Source organism: Euphorbia lathyris, chromosome 4, assembly GCF_963576675.1.
Source record: "Euphorbia lathyris chromosome 4, ddEupLath1.1, whole genome shotgun sequence".
In the NCBI taxonomy this organism is placed as follows: Eukaryota; Viridiplantae; Streptophyta; class Magnoliopsida; order Malpighiales; family Euphorbiaceae; genus Euphorbia; species Euphorbia lathyris.
The window spans coordinates 17,655,505-17,679,364 of NC_088913.1; the positions used below are offsets into that span (position 1 = coordinate 17,655,505).

The following is a 23,860-nucleotide window of genomic DNA, read 5'->3' on the forward strand; positions in this document are numbered from 1 at the left end:
CCAAGGAATCATGCCAAACAATCTTGCAGCCTCTTCTAGACCTGTTAGTCAGACCATCATCAAATTTTTGATTTACAATAGTGTTATGATCACCATCTTCTACATTGTCACATCCATCCCTTGTGTTACTAAATGCTATTAAAGAGGAGCAGGCATTAACTACATATTCAAAAAACAAGTCCACTCTAGGGAAATGGCCCTACAAGTAAAAACCAATTCTGCGAGGCATGCTTGATAGAGTGAATGTGCCTTGTAGATTTTGTGAGCTTCCCTTTGATATACTAGTTTTCCCAATGCGTCAGGAGACAATTGGTCCATCCATGTATTCGAGTTTCAAGGTGTCCATGACTTTAGAAGGTACGAAAATATTAGGGGTAGATGGTATCCATTCTTGGAACTTGGAGCTCCTAATTTTTTTTAAAGCTATATGCAACACCATACCATGGTTCAACCATGTCAGTTTTCTGTACAAATTTATTTCACTTTCCAAGGATTCAGACATTGTTTGTAGGAAGCTAATTCATTACTGATTAAATTATGTTTGGACTGAAATTTGAGAACATAGAGGATTGCATTAACCAATCTATTGGAGGATATATCATCATATCAGGAGATTTCTGGTTGACTCCAGGTAGTAAATTGGTTTCAAGAAGAAGTGGCGTGTTGATTGGGGTGTTTTGGTTTACAAGGTGCATGGCTTAATGGAGATTTGAAGGGTAGGTTAGGTTTTTGAGTAGTTACAGGTGTTGAGTTGATTTCTGTAGTGGTTTCAGTGTAGGAATGGTAAGTTTGAGGCCATTATTATGGAGCCAGGAAAGATCTAAAGGTAGGATTGGGCTTAGGAGCCTCAATCACATCCTTGACATGGATGTTCTGAAACACAGCTTGTTTATAGGGATATATGAGTTCATGTGATCTTGAATCAAATTGATTTTCAGGGTTCCATTCCTTAATGAAATAAGAATAAGTAGAAATTGTAATGTTTGGGTGTACATTTTCTATAGTCTCTTGAGTCTTCCGGTTGATATCTTTATAATCATGTTCTTGCATAACAGCCTCCTTCAGAGGTTCTCCATTGATATCTCCAGAAGCTAGTGAATGTCGAGCATGATCCTCCAGGTCAGGAGTTATCACATCTGCTGCTACTGGTTTCCTGATTCCTCCATCAGACACCTCTTCAAGTGTATTTTCTTGATCCTCTGCACCCATCTCTGTCTTGCATGGAAAATACATTTTGGCCAGCTCTAATTTCTACTCAGGCTTTTCATCAAACACTTGGGATGCAACTGAAGAATGATCTGAAATTCCTTGCTATTCTTGAACCGATTGAGCCAATTTTGATAAGAATTTACAAATTTGTTCATAATTTTCTTGTTGCTTCTTGCAAATCAGTTTCCATTGTTCATCAAACTTTTGTTGCCGCTCGCAAGACTCCCTACGGTACCGTTCCATTTGCTGTTCAAAATCTTGCATGGCTGGAGAAAAACAATCTCTGATACCAATGTCAGAACCTGAGTTCTGATGAGAGAATTTCAGAATAGAAAGAAGGAAAGAAGTAGAGAATTAGAGGAAGAAGGAAGGAACATAGATTAGGCAGAATAGAGAAGAGAAGAATTTAGGAGAGAAAAGATAAAAGTGACTTCATTAATTCTTTGGTGAATTGTTAGTACAGTGTGTGATCTCTTATAGAAGAGAAGACCAAAACAGTTGGTACAGCTGTGATATAAGACAACTCGCACTACAATCCAAAATCCTAACAAACTCATAACAACTAGCTACTTTAGCTCATAGGAACTGTTAAGGAAATAATCTAAATAACTAGAAGGAAGCAAACAGAATTATAAAAACTAATCCTTAGAATCTGATTAAACTAATTCCCTTTCAAACCACTAATAGTCGTGACATGTTTCCAAATAAGATTAATTTTAGCTTTATATTATTAAAAATTAGAAAAAAATAGTTTAACTTGTATCAAACATTTCAAATATCAATGTATATCTAAAATATTTAATTTATTGCTAATAAACTTGCAAAAAATTTCCCTCCGTAAAAAAACAAAATTATAAATTTTTTATTTTGTTAAAATGCTAAAAATTAAATCTGCTATTTATAAGTTAATCACACTTTTTTTTATCAAATTGTCTAGAATATTTACCGTGTTATTAATATAGTTATAAAAAAACCAACAAAAAATGTAGAAGCTGCTTCAATTTATCGACAAACTTATTTGAAAAGTCTGATATGTCAGTAAAATTAATGACAACCAAATTAGTATTTTTACATTTTCGATTGCACAGAGCTAAAATTGATTTATCTTGAAAGCATTAGAGTTAAATTTTATACAATTTCATATGTTAGGCTAAATCGTCAGTTTACTTAAAAAGTCAGTGTTAAATTTGGTCGTTATCCCCAGCGGTGCACTCGAGCCGAACTGAGACCGAACAAAGGCAGGCTCAGCTCGGCTCGAGAAGTGTTGAGATCGGGCTCGGCTCGAGCTCGAAGCTCGTCGAACCTGAAATTTTAGAGCTCAGCTCGAGCTCAATATAGATTCAGCTCAAGTTCGAAGCTCGTCGAGCAGCTCGTTTTTGTTTTTTTTTTTTAATAAACAAACAGTTTTAATTATACTTAATTATACATCCAATCCGGTTATACACACTTTGGGTCAATATTATTGACCCGCAGTGAACCAGATTTAGTCAGCAAACTGGTATTGAACCGATAAACCGGAGTGACCCGGTTCACTAGTTACTTAACCGGATTGATTGAAGGTTGAACTGGATTATTGTAATCGATGTGGGATGAGAAAAAAAAGAGAAAGAAGCGTGTTTACTACTTTCTCACTTTCTTATCTTTTTTTCTTCTGATTTTTTTTTCTTGCATAGATACTATTAATATAACTACTACCCTTTTTATTTTGGAAAGTTACAAATAGAAAATCAACATTATATTAAAAATCCTGGTCACATTTTATCAACTCATTTTTCCTTTTTTTTTTTCCTTAATTACTTTTTCTAATAAAATTAATTTTCTTAACTATTTTCCTTATAAACTTAATTTCCTTAATTACTTTTTTATAAAATTAATATAGTAATTAAAAAATCAATCGAACCCGCTCACGAACTTTCGAGCCGAACGTAAGGAAACTCGGCTTGGCTCATGAATGTCTCGAGCTCGAACCGAGCTCTATCGAGTCGAGGTTTGACCGAGCTTTGATCGAGCCGAGCTCGGACAGTTTGCGAACCACCCTGGCTCGTTTGCACCCCTAGTTATCCCTTTAATAAATCATTAAGAATCATGATTAAAGTGTGAAAGACAATGATGGAATTAATTAGAGTGAAAAAAAAACTAATAAATGTACTGTGATCGAACTGTAAAAGATATTTATGGATTGAAAGCACGGTGTGCTACATGTCGTCTTTTGATAGGTCAATGTGTTCCCAAATATCAGACAATGATATTCCTCAAACTCACTAGGTCCGTAATTCTCGCGTAACGACTGGATCATTGACTTGACTAAATATAGCGAGACTTTCCAAATCAAGTTTCCTGATACGTCGTCATTCTACTCTATTTTATTGAGGAGATGCCACGTGCTCTCTTTCTCCAAGAGTTGGTTTTGGATCCTTTAAGGGCATCTCCAAGGGCACTCTAAATATAGAGTACCCATAAAAAATCCAGCTCTAATGGAGCTGGATAACTTTGCAGCAAAGATGCCGTAAGGTTTGTGGTACTGCATATATGCAGTACCACCTTGCCTTGCGACATCTTTGCCGCAAGGCAAGATAAGATATAATATTTTTTCTTACATCTAATTATTTTGTTTTACTAATTTATATTATATTTTTTTTTTCGACAGCAAAGTAATATCTCTTTAAAGATTATCAGAAATTAAAGCATTACAGATAAAATCTGGGGGATTATGTTTCCATATCCCATTGTCAGACTCAGAATTCGAAGCTCTAGCTAACAAGTGAGCTACCTTATTCGCTGACCTTCTCACAAAAGAGAACGATAAAACACTTAGCTCGTTCAATAGAGCTTTACAGTCGTCAATAATAATGCCAAAAAGGGAAACTAGCTCGTTGGTTCCGCTGATTGCCTGTACCATGAGCTGAGAATCCGTTTCCAGATAAACATTGCACATCTCTTCCTTCTTCAACCAACTGAGCGCTTCCCGACAGCTCATTCCTTCCGCGATTAGCGGGTCATGACAGATCCCAAGCTGTCCGTTCCCTGCAGCGATGAATTCGCCAACATCATTTCGAACCACGAATCTGAACCCCGCTTTCCCTGACTCAGTGAAAAGCGCGGCATCCAAATTTAGTTTAACCGTGCCATGTGCTGGACGGAGCCATTGCAGACCTGCTACCGTCGACTTGCCTCCATTTATCTTCATTTGAGCAGACTGCCATTGCGATAAAAAAACTGCAGCACTATTAAATGTAATAGCCGGCGGCTGCCATTTACCTTCCCAAACTACAGTGTTCCTATCATTCCAGATCGCCCAGCACAACATTGCCGCCATCTCCAATGTGTTCTTGTCAAAATTTTTTTTGATAGAGCTCCAAAATTCGACTATATTATCAGTATTTCTGCACAGGTTACCCTGCTTAAGTAGGATCCATACCTGACGGGCTTCTGGGCAAGCCACCAGCGCATGGAAAATGGATTCGTCACCCGCATTGCACCTTGGACAGATCAGGTCAGTTTCTACTTGTTTTTTTGCTAGTTCAACCCGTGTGGGTAAACAACGAGCTGTTGCCCTCCACAGTAGGTGTCTGACTTTTGGGGGAACATGAGCATTCCATATAGAGGTCCAGACCTCAGTTGTATCTGCTTCCTGATTGCTAGCATGATCATACTGTAGAAAACGGTATCCGCTTCTGACAGAGTATGCTCCATTCCTCTCTAGCTTCCATGTCCATCTGTCCTTAGTTTCCCTCCGGCTCAGTATTATTTTACCAATTAGCATCCTATCCCTGTTTGAAAAGAGTTCATGTAATTTAGTTTGATCCCAATCCCCATTTAGGCAAACTCTTAACATAGCCACTTTGTCTTCCTCTCCTCCCAGGGGCGCAATGCTGTCCACGTAGGGGTTAATATCATCGGGCAACCAGGGGTCATTCCATATATTCACATCCTCTCCAGTCCCAAGTAGGATTCGACTCTGTGATTTCAGTAGCGGAAGTGCTGCTGCTATGCTTCTCCATATGCTGCGAAATTTATATTATATTTTGTTTTATGTTTTATATTATATTTGTTTTAAATTCATATTATAGTTTGTTTTATATAATATTTGTTTAAAAAATCTGTTTTTTTAATTTAATTATTCGTGTTATTTAATTTTTAATTGTAGTGTTATTTGATTTTTATTGTGTTGCATATTTAAATATTAAATTATAATTATAAAAACATTAGATATTACATGAATTATAAAAACATTTAAAAATTACACAAATTGTAAAAACGTTACACGAATTATAAAAACATTTAAATATTACACGAATTATAAAAACATTACACGAGTTATATATTGAAATGTTTTAATTTTTTTTAATGTATTTCTTTGTTCATGTTAAATCTTATATTTTTTCAAATTTTATAAAAATATATTTCAAATTAATAATAATAATAAATTGAATTATGAATTATTGACTTTAATAATTATCATTTAATTATTTAGTTTAAAATAAAAATATTAAATTATAAAACATGATAAAAATTAATAAATGCATATATTTGATTAATAATATAAAGAATATAAATGTTATGTCAAAAATGAATATAATAATAATAAAATATTTAAAGAGTAGGTAAAATAGAGTAGATGTTTAGAGAAGTCTTACTGTAATAACTCTATATTCAAAGATAAAATAGAGAAAAATGAAAATAGAGTAGGATAAATAGAGAGCATGGTTAGAGATAGCCTAAGCACTATGTGACAAAGTTATACGTATTCCTCTAATATCACTTGCAATAAAGAAATATATATATATATATATATATATAATTTTATTTATTTATTTAATATAATTTTTTATATAAGATAAAATTGGAACTATTTTTTTACTATGGTTAAAACAGCCCTATGGGAAAATAATTGCTAAACATTCTTAGATTTGCAATTATTTTCCCAATTAACCTAAGTTTCAACACATTTAAGCTGAAAAATCTTTGATTCATGGTAGCAAACATTTTTTTTCTTTGAAATCATTCCAATTCACATATTCTGATTTTCATTCAAAGGATTTAGTCCTATTTTTTGGATTAATTTTTTAAAAAAAATTGGCCGTTACATTGATTTATAAATGAAAGCTTTTTTTTTGTTATCAAAATAAAGACAGTGTTTATCGTGATTTGCAAAATCAAGGAATTTTAAGTTGATATTGCAAATTTGGCCATTAACGATCTCAAAATAAAATATTTTAAGGATATGATAATATTCTAAGCAACGTTAATCCAAATTTTTTTTTATTTACTTTTGAAGTTAATTAGGTGTCGCTGTTGGGGAGAGATCTTCAACTTTTAGTTTTGAGGTCATTTAGTGTCGTTTGGTGAGGAGAGATAAAGTTAATGTTTAGAGAAAAAAAAACTTCTGATTTTCAAAAATAAAAAATGTAGTTCATAGGTAGATGTGACACTAAACAACTTTAATTCTTAAAAATTTAATTTTAAGTTTGTTAAAGACCAAATGGTAATGTCAATCCAAAAGTTTTTGATTTTACAAATAGCATTAAAAAACGGTACATGTTAATAAAAGTCTACTCTTTTTCATATTTCATTTGCGTATAAATAGTAGAAAAAGAACAAAAAATGAAAATAAGACCAAGATGAGCACAAACAATATTTTCAAGTGAAAGAAAGAAGAGATGTCGTGTTAGACATAAAATAATGAAAGCATTTTATCTATTAATAAATTAGTTTATTTTATAAATATTATCACAAAGTATTTATAGTTAAATTATCGGTTTAATTCATATTTACATCCGAATAAATCAACTATAAATATGCGATAGGTTTTAAAAACTAACTATATGTAATAGGATTTTAAAACCAATTATAAATGTGTAATATATTAATTTAAAAGTTCAGAATGACAATAAATAAAACTTACTAAGTGTAAAAGTGTAAATGTGCATTAAATCTTAAATTAACTCATTTAGTAAATAATTAGTGAATTTCTTTTGACAAAAAAAAAGATTTTATGATATTTCGATCCACGATCACCGCACCAATTGATATTACCCGGTTGATTTTACATCGGAGGTCCAACTGTAGGGGGCGCCGTTGGGATCAGGCGGGGGACTCCGATACCAAAGTCAGTAAAGTATAAAATAATAAACCAAAATGCACGAAGAATGGTATCGGAAAGTGTGTACCTCAATAGCTTGGTATGCAAGGCTTTTTATGCTAGGATAGTTGTAAACCTTCAGTTGGGTTATCAGAAAGTCTCTATTAATGTCTCATTAATGGTAGTTACTAGGTTTATTCAAGTATGACCGTTAGCTTATTTATGAAACTATTACTGATCATTAATAATCTCGGTTTCCATATAGGAAGAGGCGCCAGCTCTTCTCGGACGTATCGTTGTCCGATGGCGGGTCTCAAGCCTCTCTAGGATGTCTGATCCTTTAAAGCGTATCTTGGAATCCAGGAATCCGGCATGCGACGTACGTCATCTACTTGGCGGATCATTTGATGGACGCTGATGACTGAATGTCCCTTTTAGTCCTTTGATTCTACCAAACTTCATAGTTTGACCTAAATAATATTTGGATGTTATCATTTTATTTTTACAAAGAAAAGGAAGAGACCTAAACTCTATGATTAGATATACAAGTTGTTCTAAGGCCTTGTTCTTTATTTTTTTTTACTGAAATTAAGTGAACTGAGCGGAATATAACTGAACTAAATACTACTGAACTGACATTATATTATTAGACTTTAAAAATATCAATAATTAAAATAAATAAGTTTATAATAATAATGGTTCTAATAATAATAATAATAATAATAATAATAATTAATGACAATAAATAATTATAATTATAATAAATAATGATAAATTACTGAACTGGACTGAAAATCACTGAACTGAATGCTACTGAACTAAACTGAGCTAAAATTAAATGACAAAGACTAGTAGTGGTTCCGTTAGGCTAACATGGCATCATTTGAGTGGAGGAACCTGATTCTATTAGAAATTCTCCTTAAAAACCTTATGTAACTCACAATATGTAACGACTCGGTCCGGAATGGGTGGCGCCGGGGTAGAAGGCCTGAACAAGGAGCGACCCTAAGGGATGTTGATGAGGACATGAATGAACTGAATCCCAGATCGGAAATAGAGTGGATGTTATTAGTAAGGTGTGAATTTAATACATGCATACACGTTTTAAAACTATGAGACTCAAGATGTTGGATTTGAACCAAAGCAAAAGAGATTTGCATATGAGACTAAATTAAATATTTGTTGATAACCATTTCATGCTTCTTGTAGTATTATTGATGAAATATTGCTTTAATCAGAAGCAATTACACAGACCAATTATTCACTAATTACAACATAATCAGTAATTAGAAATGGTAACACCTAATATCAGACATTAATATGAATATTAACAATCTCATTTAATGTATCATCTTTTATGAGGTTATAACTGAAACTAGTCCAAGAACTAGTAACTGGGTGCTTAACAGATATGTTGTAGTCACCATGATACAAGGAAGCTTCAAAGAATCCATGGCTGTCTGATTTAAGTTGTGTAGCCTGAGATTTCCATTCATTAATAAGTTTATCCACAACATCTCCGGCAGGTGTGTTCTTGAAATCTCTGTCTGCTAAGGTTGTAACATTGAAGCCTGCTATTTCCGGTCCGACAAACATGATAATCCCTTCCACACCAGGGTGAGAATATCCTTCTCTTAGTACTTGTTCCAAGTAATTCGCCTGTCCGACAAATTAGGATATCAAAATGAGTTATCGTGTTATAATCGTATTGTCCAGCGCATGTAAACAAACAACTAACTCTCTCGTAAGGTAATTCGAGTCATTGTTCATCTAATCACCTTGAAACATTTAATAATGTATAGCTCTAGTAAGCCTCGAAAAAGGATCAGAGGTGCCAAAATGGATCATAACACATTTAATGACCCACTTAACCCATATAATAGATGGATAGGTTGCGAGTTAGTTAAGTTCACCCATTAACCCATTCAGAAAACATGAAAAATAGAGACCTTAAAGCCGATAAGATTAAGGGTTAATTTAAAAAAAAAAAAACTCAATGGTTTTACTTTTTAGGCATTGAAATCCAGTATTCCAACGAAGGAATTCACCTCTGCCAAGCCAAATACACGTCAGATATACTTGACAGAGTCAAAATGGTAGATTCCAAGCCCATTTCCACCCCGATGGCCACTACACCGACTCTCTCTAAAGCTCTCGGCACAAGTCTTCCTTCCGGTGATGAATACCGAAGCATCGTCGGTGCTCTACAATACCTCTTGCTAACCAGACCTGACATCGCCTTCACTGTTAATCGCTTATGTCAATTTCTTCATTGCCCTACGGATGAGCATTGGAAGAGTGTGAAGCGCGTTCTCAGATACCTTCAAGGAACAGTAACATTCGGCATCACTATGTCATCCAAACCAATTCAGAATGTTCACTGTTACTTTGATAGTGACTGGGGTGGGTGCCCGGATGATCGAAGGTCCACGGGTTCATTTTGCATCTACATAGGAAAAAACATTGTCTCCTGGCAAACACGCAAACAACCGACGATTGCCCGCTCCTCAACTGAAAGTGAATACAAAGTTGTTGCAAATGCCACTGCCGAGTTACTATGGATTCGATCCCTTCTGACTGAGCTTGGATTTAAAATTCCTACACCGGTTCAACTTTGGTGTGACAATGTGGATGCTATTTATCTCACATCAAATCCTATGTTTCATGCTCGAACGAAACACATTGAACTGGATTATCACTTTGTGCGTGAACAGGTCACAAATGGTTTTCTCAGTGTTCGCTTCATCCCCACAGCTGATCAAGTTGCTGGGGGGTGTTAGAGATAATATTCGGTATTATCTCTACTATTATCTTCTGGATAATTAGAATTAAATACCTATACAATTATACTTGTACTACTATTCTTATCAGTGTATTAGGTTTATACTTACTCTCTGCAGTAGTGTGATAGGATTATACATCTGTAATATAAATACCACCTATCAATAGAAACCCTAATCAAGGGAAATTAATACTGCAATTATTCTTAACCTAATTAAACTCTCTCTCTCTCTTTCTCTCACCATCCGACTTCCTTCCCCTATCTCGACTGTTCTTCACAGTCAATCCTTAATCAAACATTTGGAAGGGTTAGAAATTAAACCTTTCCATACCCTTCTCTACCCTTCCTTTATTAACCCTTCCCTACCTTTCATCTAATCAAGCCCTAAGGGATAGGAACAAGAATGAACTGAATCTCATATCGGAAATGGAGAGACAATGACTGAGTCTTATTAGTAAGTTGTGAATCCAATACAAAAGTAACAATATCTACATGGTATTGGACCAGATGTTACACAATATTTGCATATTGTGTTTTTAATTCCGTAGAAATTTGCATATGGGACTAAATTAAATCTTTGTTGATAACCATTTCATGCTTCTTATAATATTATTGATGAAATATTGCTTTAATCAGAAGCAATTACACAGACCAATTATTCACTAATTACAACATAATCAGTAATTAGAAATGGTAACACCTAATATCAGACATTAATACGAAGATTAACAATCTCATTTAATGTATCATCTTTTCTGAGGTTATAATTGAAACTTGTCCAAGAACTAGTAACTGGGTGTTTAACAGATATGTTGTAATCTCCATGATACAAGGAAACTTCAAAGAATCCTTGGCTGTCTGATTTAAGTTGTGTAGCCTGAGATTTCCATTCATTAATAAGTTTATCCACAACATCTCCGGCAGGTGTGTTCTTGAAATCTTTGTCTGCTAAGGTTGTAACATTGAAGCCTGCTATTTCCGGTCCGACAAACATGATAATCCCTTCCACACCAGGGTGAGAATACCCTTCTCTTAGTAGTTGTTCCAAGTACACTGCCTGTTCGAATAAATTAGAGTATCAAAATGAGTTATCGTGTTATAATCGTATTGTATAGCGTATGTAAACAAAGAACTAACTCTCTCGTAAGGTAATTTGGGTCACTATTCATCTAATCACCTTGAAACATTTAATAATGTATAGCTCTAGTAAGCCTCGAAAAAGGATGCGAGGATGGATCATAACACATTTAATGACCCAGTTAACCCATGTAATAGATGGATAGGTTGTTAGTTAAGTTCACTCATGAACACATTTAGAAAACATGAAAAATAGAAACGTGAATTTGTATAAAACTTTAAGCTGATAAAATTAAGGGTTAATTAAAAAAAAAAAACTCTATAGTTTTAGGTACTTTGTGTTTTTTTTGACCTAAAAATAACAATGTGGTTTTTGTTGTTAACAAATTCGCGACAAATCTATTAAAACTATTAAAATGCTATAGAATTCTAGAATTTTCTAGATCCGGATTCTAGAATTCTAAAAATACTACCAATAGTATTTTCTAGAATTCTAGGATATTTCAATATTTTCTAAGATTCTAGAATTTTGAAATTCTAGTATTTTCTGGAATTTCAAAATTTTCTAGAATTTCAGAATCTAGAATTCCAGTATTTTCTAAAATGAAAAATTTATGGAGTATTTTCTGGAATTCTAAAATTCTGAAATTTCACTGGAATTGCAAAAAAGATAATCCATTTTTATACTTTTACGCTCTTTTTTATTTTTTTCCAGTTTTTAATTAAATTTAGTTAATTGCGTTAAATGAGTCAACCCGTATAATATGTTTAATAAATGGGTTGGGATATATAAATGAGTTTCTCAACCCATCTATTAAATGAGTTGGGTTGGATTGGGTTGACCCGTTTATTAAATGAGTTGAGTCAATCCATTTATCCATTTTAACAACTCTATCTGAAATCACCTCACATGATAGATTTCAGTATAGAACTGCTATGCTGGGGGAATTTTGCACATACGTATATAATTTTTTTTTTCACTCTATCTTAACACTTCAAACCCCAATCTTACAGAGGCCGAAACCATTCCTATAGTATGAGTGATTTATACAGCAGGGGGAGTTAGGATCTCTCTCAGACCCCTCCTTGTCTCCGCCCCTGATCACGAGTGCAACAGACCCCTGTGCCCCTCCCTCTGCCAATAATATATAGTACATTTTTAGAAAAAACTAGAGAATCTGAATTTGTAAAAATACCTGATTTGGGCCTCTATCAACATCTACTTCAGTCAGCCAAATAGGCAATCCTGTTGAAGCTAAAATGTCCAAAGCAGTTCTCATATAAGCAAGATTTGGCTGTTGATCACCAAAATGTCCTTGCACACCTATTCCCCCCAACACTTTTTCATTTCCAGGATATGACAATATCTCCTTCAATCTATTCACATACCTGCTAGGATTCGCGTCCTGGTCCCGTGAATCTTCAATCGTATTATACTCATTCATAAACATTCTCGTCCTCGGATCAATCTTATAAGCCCTCGAAAAATACTCGGCAGACGCATTTTCCCCAAGCCTATCCTCAAAAAACCTGAAATGTAAATTCTCATTCATCACATCCCAAGCAATTAACTGCCCCGAATACCTCGAAACAACCGAATTAATCCTCTTCGAAGCAGCCTCTCGTAACTCGTCTGGCGAAAGATTGTTAACCCAACATAGTTGATACTTAGGATCATCCCAGAAAATGGTGTGGCCTCTTATTGAAATGTGGTTCTGTTGAGCAAACTTTACCATAGCGTCTGAAATGGTGTAATTTTCAACGCCTCGTTGGTTCTCGGTGCTGTACCATTTCATTTCGTTTGTGAAAGTAGTGTACTTGAATCTTGAAGAGAACCATTTCTGATAATCTTGGTTCTCTAGAATGTAATGGTTCATGGCACATCCGAATGGGAAGTTTGTCTTTGTTAGTTCTATGGATAATTCTGCATCTTTAATTGCATTTCTGTTTGCATCTGTCACTTGAAATTTCACTTTGCTCTTTCGTTCCTGCACTTACCAATTAATATGTCATAATCGCGTTATGTGATCTATATATTGTATACGATTAGATATGATATAATTTATACCTTGTGAATGATTTGATGATGGTGAGATGTCCATTTGTCCATTCCTCCATGGTAAAAGGTTGTAACGAGACATTATCCACCCATATCTCCACCTTAGTATTATTGCTCTGCAATAAAATTGAATTAGAAAAGAGAACATTAATTATATTGATAATTAGATTAAAAAGTGTAAGTTGATTAAAAGTAATTTAGATAAACATTATTACAATAATATTTTACCTCAAACAGAATGTCAACAGGAGCGGAAAAGTTAGCATGGAAACCAGCTTTAAGGAAAGACCAGCACCCATGTTTTGCTGTAACTCTGCCTCCTCTGTATATTTTACCATTTTCATATCGAATAATAACTGCTACATTTTCACTTCCATTATTGGTCTGGCATAATTACCAAAATTAATCAGCATATTTATAATTCAAAAACAGGAATAATATATTATTTCATCATTCTAATTCACCTTTTTTTCCCTTTAACTTTGTAACGTCTGTGCTATTATTTTGTAACATCTTATGCTATACTTTAAGGAAGTGTTTAGTTCATAAAAGTGTCTGATTGTCTTTTATAATGTTTGATTCACTACGATTAATGTAGGAATAGCAATCCAATTCCCCCAGAGTATGGAATTTCCAATATCTAACCCCATTAATCAAATATCATTCTCCCTTATTTATTAAAATTAATAAAATAAAATAAAAATAATAGCTAAAACCGTAAAACCCACCCCCACGAACTCAAAAACAATCTCACCCACTAATAATATTTTGACAAACCCATGATCAGTTTCATATGTATATAATAAAAGAAATAGTAAATAACATATTATATTATATTGTATTTTATTAAATTATATTTATCAAAATTATTATTATTTTAATTATTTTAATAAATAAATAAATATTATATTCCGATTACGGATTAAACCAAACAGAATTGTTAAATTGTGACTGATTCCCTATCATTCCGATTCCAAAGTTTAAACCAAACGCCCCTTAAAGATAAAATATTGTGTGAATACGACACGTTGTTACATAATAGTGACACGACTTGAATATATTTTTAAATAATAAAATTAAATATAAATATTATATATTTGAAATTTATTTTATTTAGAGGTAGAAAGAACTAACTGACCAGAAAAAGTGTAGAGATTTCCTTGTTGAAATTGAACTTTCTGAGAAATACTATCAAGTGAATTAGTTCTGGAATGTGTAATAACATATCTGTTTCTTCCATCCTTTGAGATTCTTTCTGCAATTTCTGCTTTACCAAACACATCCCAACCCTCCAATTTATCACTAAATTCTGCATTTTTTAGAATTCCTCCTCCATACTGTGCTTTTTGGGGCTCTTTCAAGCACTGTTTAATAAAATTAATTAGTTTCTTAAAAAAACATTCAAATAATAAATGAAAAATGCTAAATAAATAAATAAATATAATTTTCTTGCCTCAGTTGTTGCGGAATAGTCATAGGAGAGAGCATGAATTCCATAGCCTGCATATGTTAGTAAATTAATTAACATAGGAAATTAATAATCCGCCTTAAATAATTACGGTCTTTTTGGTTCAGTTGTTTCTATCTGCTGTTTATCGTAGTTGGTAGAAGTTTTGCTAATTTTCTTTCTGAAATAGCTATTAGCAATAGCAAAACTAGGGGCTACCCGGGGCTCTAACTGTCGGAATTTGGTAGCCACTCGGAAGTAGTATTTTTTAGTCCAGCTTGTCCGAGGTCCTAGTTTCCCAACTGTCTATCAATAGTTGTTTTTCGATCCTAATATCCAACTGCTTTTTATTCTAGTGTTTGGAGTGAAGAAAAATGAAAAGAGTTACGAAAAGGAGAACTAAACCGACTCTTAGGGGTGTTTGGTTGCTCATTTTCATACTCTGTTTGTCTTTTCACTTCAAAAAGAAGAGTTTTAGGCGTTTGGTTAATGACTTCCTGTTTGCCATTTACATGTTACAGTATTAGGTGTTTGATTAATGACCTCCTGTTTGCCTTTTAACACCTGAAAGCATTTTACAAAAGTAACAGCAAATAGCAAACCGTGCAGGAACAGCAAACAGTAAGTAAAACAAACGGGCCCTTACATTATAGTTAAAAAAAAAAGAGTGAAAGGGAGAGATTGAGAAGGGAACCTGAAGAAATAAAAGTGATGAAGAACAGCAACCATACATATGCTCTGGCTGTTGATGGAGAATTCCACATTTTTGCACAACAAAACAGATAATGGAGAAATTATGATATATATATATATAGAAGAAAAATGATGAATATGGAAGAAAAAAAACAAAGTCCTTAATTTAATTTTGTTTGTGATGAGAAAAACAAAAGATAATGAATCAACATAAAAAAGCCTAATTCACAAAATTAATTAAAATAATAACTTTGAAATTAAATATATATTAATATTGCAAACCATCTACGAAAGTGATAGTAACTGTTGTCGACGGTGGCTACCTTTACGAACAAAAAAAAAAAATATTAATATTTTAATTTTCTTAATAAATACTAATTAATTAATTAAAATAATAAACTTTGAGATTAAATCTATATTAATATTTTAATTTTCTTAATAAATACTAATTAATTAATTAAAATAATAAACTTTGAGATTAAATCTATATTAATATTTTAATTTTCTTAATAAATATGCTAATGGAAATTTTGAAAGGAAAAAGGAATAAAAATTTAATTCAATAATTATCTTATCTCCTTATTTGTTTAAAGGCTTAATATATCATTTGTTCCCTGAACTTATCCAAAAAGCTTAATTAGTCATCTGAACTTTTAAAATTTCTCGATAACCCTCTGAACTTGCATAAAATATTCAGTTAGCTCACTGAACTTGCGTAAAATGTAATCAATTGATCACTCGATTGCAAAAAAAAATAAGTTAATGCGGAAGATGTATTCCACATATGTCTTAGAATGTTATTACATAATTCAAGAATAGATTAAAAATAAAGTTATTATTTGCTCAACTATAAACCTTGTATTCTCTAATATTACAACCACATAACCCCGATCTTGATTGTTTTACTTTTTTTAAGATACGTACAATATATTTTCCGTATTTAACATAATTTTTTTGCAACCGAATAATCAATTGATTACATTTTATATAAGTTCAAGGAGCTAGCTGAATATTTTATGCAAATTTAGGGGATTATCGAAACACTTTGAAAGTTCAATCAAATTTTTTGAACAAAGTTCAGAATTAATAATGTATATTAAGCCTTGTTTAAATCAAATACTTATCTTTTCCATAACTGAAAAGATAATCTTTGATTTTCTTAACAAATATATTATATATATACCCTTATAGACATGATCTCCTTCCTTATGAGTTGAAATCAGATACTATCTCATTCATTGTTTGAAAAATAATATCTATTAAAATTATAATATGATTTACAAAAATAAAATTATATATATGGATGATTTCTCATTGGTAATACCCATCCATAAGTACTCTTGATAAATATACTCATTTATTAGAGTGATTTATAATAGCAAATTACAAAATATAGTACTATAAATATGATAACAACCCAAATTATTCTTGAATAAGGAATAAGGGAAAATTAATAGAAATAATGGCAAACCATTATTCATTCTAAAGAGATATTTATACATGATTAATGTGGAATTAATGATAATTAATGCAGGGGAGAATATGCAAATAATGAGGAAAAGGAAGGAGTCTCTAGCATTATGCCACGCCACGTGGACCATGGCGAGATACGCCATAACGAGATACGCCCGATGAGAGCGAGTAGCGGAGACCCTCCATAGCTCTCAAGGAGAGCGTACATCCGCCTTGACGGATCAAAGAATACGAAAAGGGATATTCATCTTACTGACAGAATATTATCCCAAGGACCAAAAGGGATATTCACCTTGAGAATGCCGCAAGAAGAACCGGATGGCGGATCTCCACGGTTCAGCTCAGTAAGATCCGCTGGCGAACCTATGAGGCGAATCTCCTCTTTCACCTGATTCATCACAGTAACGGCTAACCGCCGACTCGGCCATAAAGACCATTAATGAGCTATCAATTAGCTAACCGCCAGGTTAAAGGTAACCAGTAACCGCCAGCTTAAAGGTAACCAGTAACCGCCATTAATGGAGCATTAATGGAGACCTTCTAGTTGCTGAAGGTTACGACTTCCTAGCTATATATAGCCTACATCCCTAGGCTATCAAGGTACACATTCACTTACTCTTTGTCAATTCAGTTTGCTCTCTTGATCTTCCTTACTGACTTTGGTATCGGAGTGTCCCCGGCCGATCCCAACGGCGCCTCACAGGGAAGTGCTCCGATTAAGGATTTTTTCCCGAGTTATCAATTGGTGCGGTGATCGTGGATCTCTAACAAACAGAAGATCACAAAATCTTGATTGTATAGAGTTTCACAAAGAACAAAACAATGGAGTCAACGGAATAGAAATCACAATCTCAAACTTTGGCTCAATCAGTACAACAAATCTATCCAAATATACAGTTCTCCATATATTGGTGGGAAAGGGTTTTCTACATTGAATCTGGAATTTTATGATGAAAAAGATAAGTTTCCTCCCCTTTCTTATTCCATTTTTAATTAAAGAAAATTGAGATCCCTCACTCTTATAAAGTGCTATGAATATCATTACATGTTATTATGATAAATCTAATAAACTGTGAAAGATGAAGTTATAAACACAAATCTTTCATTAAATCTTGCATGCTTACTATGCCCTCATATTTTTATGCATGACAAGTGTAATATGATATTATCATTGAATTAGTACAAACGCATGTATAAAACCCGTAATCTTGGGATTTACAAAAAAAAATCATTCATTCAATGTGATTTTGTCATTTGATATTAAAATATCATAAAAGGGCTCATGTAATTACAAATGATTTAGATCTGGTCGGTCTTTTGGATGAACATGCATATAACTATTAGAAGAAATTACAAAAAAATCATATTTGGTTTTTCCTTGTACAATTCACCATCTATATATGGCTTTTCTCCTATATAGTACTTTTAATATCAAAAATTCATATTTTTTAATATTGTTTTGTCAAACAGTTATTTCATTCCCTTTTTTACAAGGATGTGTCTATTCATATAAAAAACTGTTTATTTGACATTGTTAGAATTTCTGTTACCAACACAAGAGACTTGAAAATATTGAGTCTATTTGTAATTATCCTGTAATTGTCCCTAACTATTAAGGCCATTATGGGCTGATGAATTACCAAATTGGATAAACAAAACTTTCATGTCCTAAGCTAGCTACAAAATAGTGCAAGTGTCGGTTTCGGATCAGAACATTAATTTATGCAAAGTTCTTAGGATATACATGAGAGTTTCTTAGAGATTGTTTGGATGATGGCATATGAAGGTATGTGAGGATAAATTTTGGGGTAATTTTCCATACACCCCAAATTGGAGGATAATCATGGTACATGTATTTTTCTTCCAAAATTACACTTTCTCCTTTATTTTATTCGTACAAATGAAATGATATAAGAGTAATTTTATATATAACTATTAAATCATCACTTACCTTTCTTTAATTACACCTCATTCAAATGAGGCTTTAATGATCTCTGAATGCCATTAATGTATGGATGCACAATATTAATTGCAAGTAAATAGCAGCTATGTAAGATATCTTACCCAATATTTTTTTTGGTAAGAAAGGAAAGGAAAAAAACAAAACAAAACCAACAAAAAACCTACACCGGGATCAGTCTAGGAAGGCTGACTCAAATCCTATCCTCTAGGAGAGAAGGCAAAAGAAAAGAAGGAGGAACAGATAGGGTAGAAACACCTAACATTCTCCCATGCCCAGCAGCTGCTAAGCGATCCGCCACGCGGTTTTGCTCCCTAAAAATATGGGAGAAATTAAGATACTCAAAGGCAGGACGAAGCCTCAAAATAGCTTTGATGAGATTCTGGCTCTTCAGACAAACAGCCTGGCTATCTGAAATCCTGTTAATAGCCTCCAGATTATCAGATTCCACCGAGAGCTTTTTAACACCCATGCGAATGGCGAGTTTAATACCTGACAAGATACCCCAGAGCTCCACAGAAAAGGAGGAGCCCGTCCCCAAGTTATGGGTAAACCCCGCTATCCAATTGCCACCAGCATCCCGAAGAACTCCTCCAGCAGCAATTCTGCCATTGCTAAGGCAGGAGCCATCAGTATTCAACTTAGCAAACCCTTCTCTAGGCTTACTCCAGCCAACTAGCAGGATCTCTTTATCCGGGGAGGGGCGAACAAGGGAATCTCTTTCAAAGCTTTTAGTAATAACAAAGAGCTTCTTCGAGAAGAAAAATAGTAAATCAGGAATAAGGACAGCCTTACCCGCAAATAATTCTTCATTCCTCCACTTCCAGATTTGGTGACAAGTAATAGCAAAGAGGATGGCACCGTGCTCCATGTTGGCCAGCAAGTTCCCCTTGGCTCCTTGAGAGAACCAGTCCCCTTCAGAAAAGGCCATGAAGGAAGGGAGGATGTGATGAGGGAGGATCCCTTCCCAGATCTTCTTACTATTTGGGCAATCCCTCAAGGCATGACACAAGGTTTCCACATTGCCTCTGCATCTACTACAGGCACTAGACTCAGTCAAGTGCCTTCTGTGCCTATCCGCATTCGTAAGGAGCCTGTCTTTGATACCCAGCCAAAGGAAGCTCCTGATACGGTAAGGGATCTTGAGGGACCATATGGACTTCCAAATCTCCAAGGGAGGATCAGCCCTATTAGGGGTAAAAGCTTCATAGGCCAATTTACAAGAATAAGTACCATTATTCGTCAAGGCCCAACAATGTCTATCCTTATCCTCCTCTTGATTGCTAATCTTCACTCCTCTAATGTTAAGAAGGGTCTCCAGACTAAAGAAATAGTCGAACTTTGACCAGATCCAGTCTCCCTCCGAGTCCACCACATCAGTAATTTTCCAGGAAAGGAGATCAGCCGACGGAGGGGCATTACACACATCAATCAGCGGTTTATCACCAATCCAGGTGTCATACCAGAAGCTAATAGATCTACCATTACCCACCTCCAGGCCAATCCCCGTACAGAATTCAGCAAACACGGCACTGAGCCCTTTCCAAAGGAAGGAACAGCTAACAACCCTCTCCTTCGGGCCACCAAAGATTCTATCTTTCCGATACTTCCCGCACAAGAGACGGACCCAAAGAGAGGAGGGGCATTGCCACATTCTCCAAAGAAGTTTCATTAACAGGACTTTATTATTGTCATTTGCCTGCCTAATACCAAGACCCCCCCTGTTTTTAGGCTGGCAAGCTTCCTTCCACGGGACCAGGTGAACCTTTCTCCCATCTCCAGACTCACCCCACAGGAAACGCCGATTTATCTTATCCAGGTCACTAAGGACAGGCTCAGGAAGCTTACAGGCCTGCATGATGTGGTTCGGAGCAGCGCAGTTAACTGACTGGATCAAGGTAAGGCGACCTGCAAGGGAAAGAGAATTAGCTTTCCAGCTAGCACACAAACCATTAGTTTTGTCCAAAATATCCTTGAAAGAGGCTTTGGAAACCCTGTCACTGTGAAGAGGAACCCCAAGATACTTCCCCAAAGAGTTCGTCAGAGGTATGCCAGAGAGCTCACTCAGTCTTCTGCACAAGCTATTGTCCATATTTTTGGAACAAAGCATACGGGACTTTTGGATGTTAACCTTCTGGCCAGAAGCCTCGCAAAAACAATCAAGGATATCCATAACTGTTTTAATTTGCTCCTCATTACCCTCAACGAAAAGCATGACGTCATCAGCAAAGAGTAAATGGGTAATAGGGGGGCAATGTCTGTTGATAGAAACAGGGTGGAGAGTCCCTTTGCACACCGCCTCCTGGATCAGGTGAGACAGTCTTTCCATGACAATAACAAAGAGGAAGGGACTCATAAGATCTCCTTGACGAATTCCTCTGGAGGGAGAAAACTCATCCGACATGTCCCCATTGATCATGACCTGGAAAACAGGAGAGGAGATACACTTCTCAATCAAAATCCTCCAGTTCTCCGGGATGCCAGCTTTGGCTAAACTATCCAGAAGAAAGCTCCAGTTCAATCTATCATAGGCTTTCTCCAGATCCAGTTTGAGGGCCACAATCCCTTTCTTACCTTTCTTAATCTTCATAGAATGGACAACCTCCTGGGCAATAACAACGTTATCCATCAATTGTCTACCAGGAACGAAGCTCCCATTGTTCTGGCTAATTATATCCGGAAGGATCTTCCGGATTCTATTAGCCACAATCTTAGTAATAGCTTTATACAAAACATTACAAAGACTGATGGGTCTCATCTGGAGGAAGGAGGAAGGCTTAACAACCTTAGGAATCAAGACAATGAGGGTTTTATTAACCGACCTGATATCGTTAGAGCCACCAAAAACACCTAACACAAAACTGTATATGCCCTCCTTAACAGTATCCCAGTGTTTATGATAGAAACTAGCGGGGATACCATCAATCCCAGGAGCCTTAGTGGACCCCATGCTAGAGAAGGCCAGATCAATCTCTTTAAGGTCAATAGGATGGAAAGCATCTTTAATAGCCTCCTCCCCCAAACGAGGAAAGGAAATACCAGAGTGGGCACTCTCCAAGTCCACAGCTTCCTCTCTAAACAGGTCCTTGTAGAAATCAAGGGCTGAGCGACGAATGTCTTCCTCCTCAAAAATCCACTCGCCACTAGCGTCCTTGATAGCATCAATCCTATTCCTCTGTCTCCTAATGATCGTAGAGAGATGAAAAAACCTAGTATTCCAATCCCCGTCTTGAATCCAGGACTTCCTAGACTTCTGGAACCAAAGAAGCTCTTCCTGTCTAAGCACAGCTTCCAACTCGTTCTGGAGAGCTCTAAGGTGACCATTTAAGCTATGGTCGAAACAAGCCTCCAAGCAACGCTGAACGCCTTCCATCCTCCTCAAGAGTTTATTCTTCCTCCTGATAATATGGCCAAAGATGTCTTTATTCCAAACAACCACCTTCCTTCTGAATTCCTCAGCAGCGAGGAGAACATCAGAGTGGGGATGCCAATTGGTTTTCACAAAATTCCTAAAGTCGGGATGAGAATCCCAAGCCACAAGATATCTAAAGGGTCTGTTACCTTTCAGCCGGTTACCTTTGACCAAATTAATGAGGATAGGGCAATGGTCAGAGTGACGGAAGGGGAGATTCAGCACCTTGACCTCAGGAAACCTACAGATAGCCGCAACATTAGCATACACCTTATCCAACCTCACAAACAAGCTATTTCTTTTCCAGGTAAATTTGTGGCCAGCAGCACCCAGGTCTGAAAGCCCACACAGATCCATACTACGCTTGTGGTTAAGGCACCGGTTCACATAATGATTACCCCCTCCTCTCTGATCACTTAAAAGGGCAATATCATTAAAATCCCCGGCCACCAACCAAGCCTCCACCATGTTAGAGCTAATAGAATGAAGGATCTCCCACAACCTTGTACGATTAGAAAGAACAGGATCGGCATAAACAAAGGTAACAAAGAAATGTTTATTACCAGGGTAGCACACCTTACTATGAATGAACTGACAGTCCATACTAACAATATCAATATTAACAAGACCTGGCTTCCAAAAGAGCCAAATCCCCCCAGCCCGGCCAGTAGCCTCCGATCTGACACAATTCCAATTCTTAAACTTTCTAACCACCTCGTCTGCTTTGGCTCCACTGACCTTGGTCTCTAGAAGAACAAAACAGGAGGGGTTAAACTGTTTAATAAGATCATTAACATGAATGCGGGTTGCCTTGCTCGTCGCACCTCTAACATTCCAAACAAAGAAATCCATCAGAAAGGAAGACTACTAACACAAGCCCAAACCCTAGATCAGGTATTTATTCGGGGCTCCTGAGAGCCTAGAGGAAGTCCCAGAAGGTCCCCTTTTAGCCCAAGAGTCTAACCCATTAAGGTTCTTCTTAGGTTTCACTTTAAGTTTCTTCATGTTCATCTTACTCACTCCTATAGCTTTTCCAATAGGAGCATCCACAGGAGGATTCAGAGAAACAGCCTTACTACTCGACCCTTCCCCTGTAGAAAGGTGAGACTGGGAGCTCCCTTTATCCTTAGCATCAGAGACAAAGAGGGGATTAATAGATTTACCCCGACTAGAAACAGGCTCGACCGATTCCAGACCAGGCATGCTCAAATCAATCTGTTCATTGGAAGGGTCCGATTCCCGACCTTCCTCCAGGGACAAGACACCGAACCTAGACCCCGAGCCAGAAGCTGAGACCACACCAGCCTCACTCCTCTTCTTGATATCCGGGGGTCTGACCTTGATCTCAGGGGCAATCTGGAGCGTAGTCATCTTCCGACTAATATCTGGCGGATGAATAGAACTAACATTAGCACTTGGCTTCCTTCTCACTGACCTCTTGGCCAGCATCCATGGCCCAAAACTCCTTTCTTCCCCCTGACTTTTCTCAGCTCCACCTATGATAGGTTGCATCAACTCCTCCGCCTCCTTCCTCTTCTTAGGACATCCCTCAAATGTATGGCCAAACATACCACATTCAAAACAGATATTATGTATACCTTCATATTCAATATGAAAAACCTTATTCTGAATACAGAATTGAGAAAGAAGAGGCTTAGCAAGATCA

The 23,860-nt window shown here is 35.6% G+C and overlaps 1 pseudogene; it reads right to left on the reverse strand.

Annotated features, from left to right (window-relative positions):
- Positions 1-10,779: 10,779 nt before the first annotated feature.
- LOC136227073 (endo-1,4-beta-xylanase 5-like) lies at positions 10,780-22,662 on the reverse strand (annotated as a pseudogene).
- Between the last annotated feature and the right edge of the window lie 1,198 nt (positions 22,663-23,860).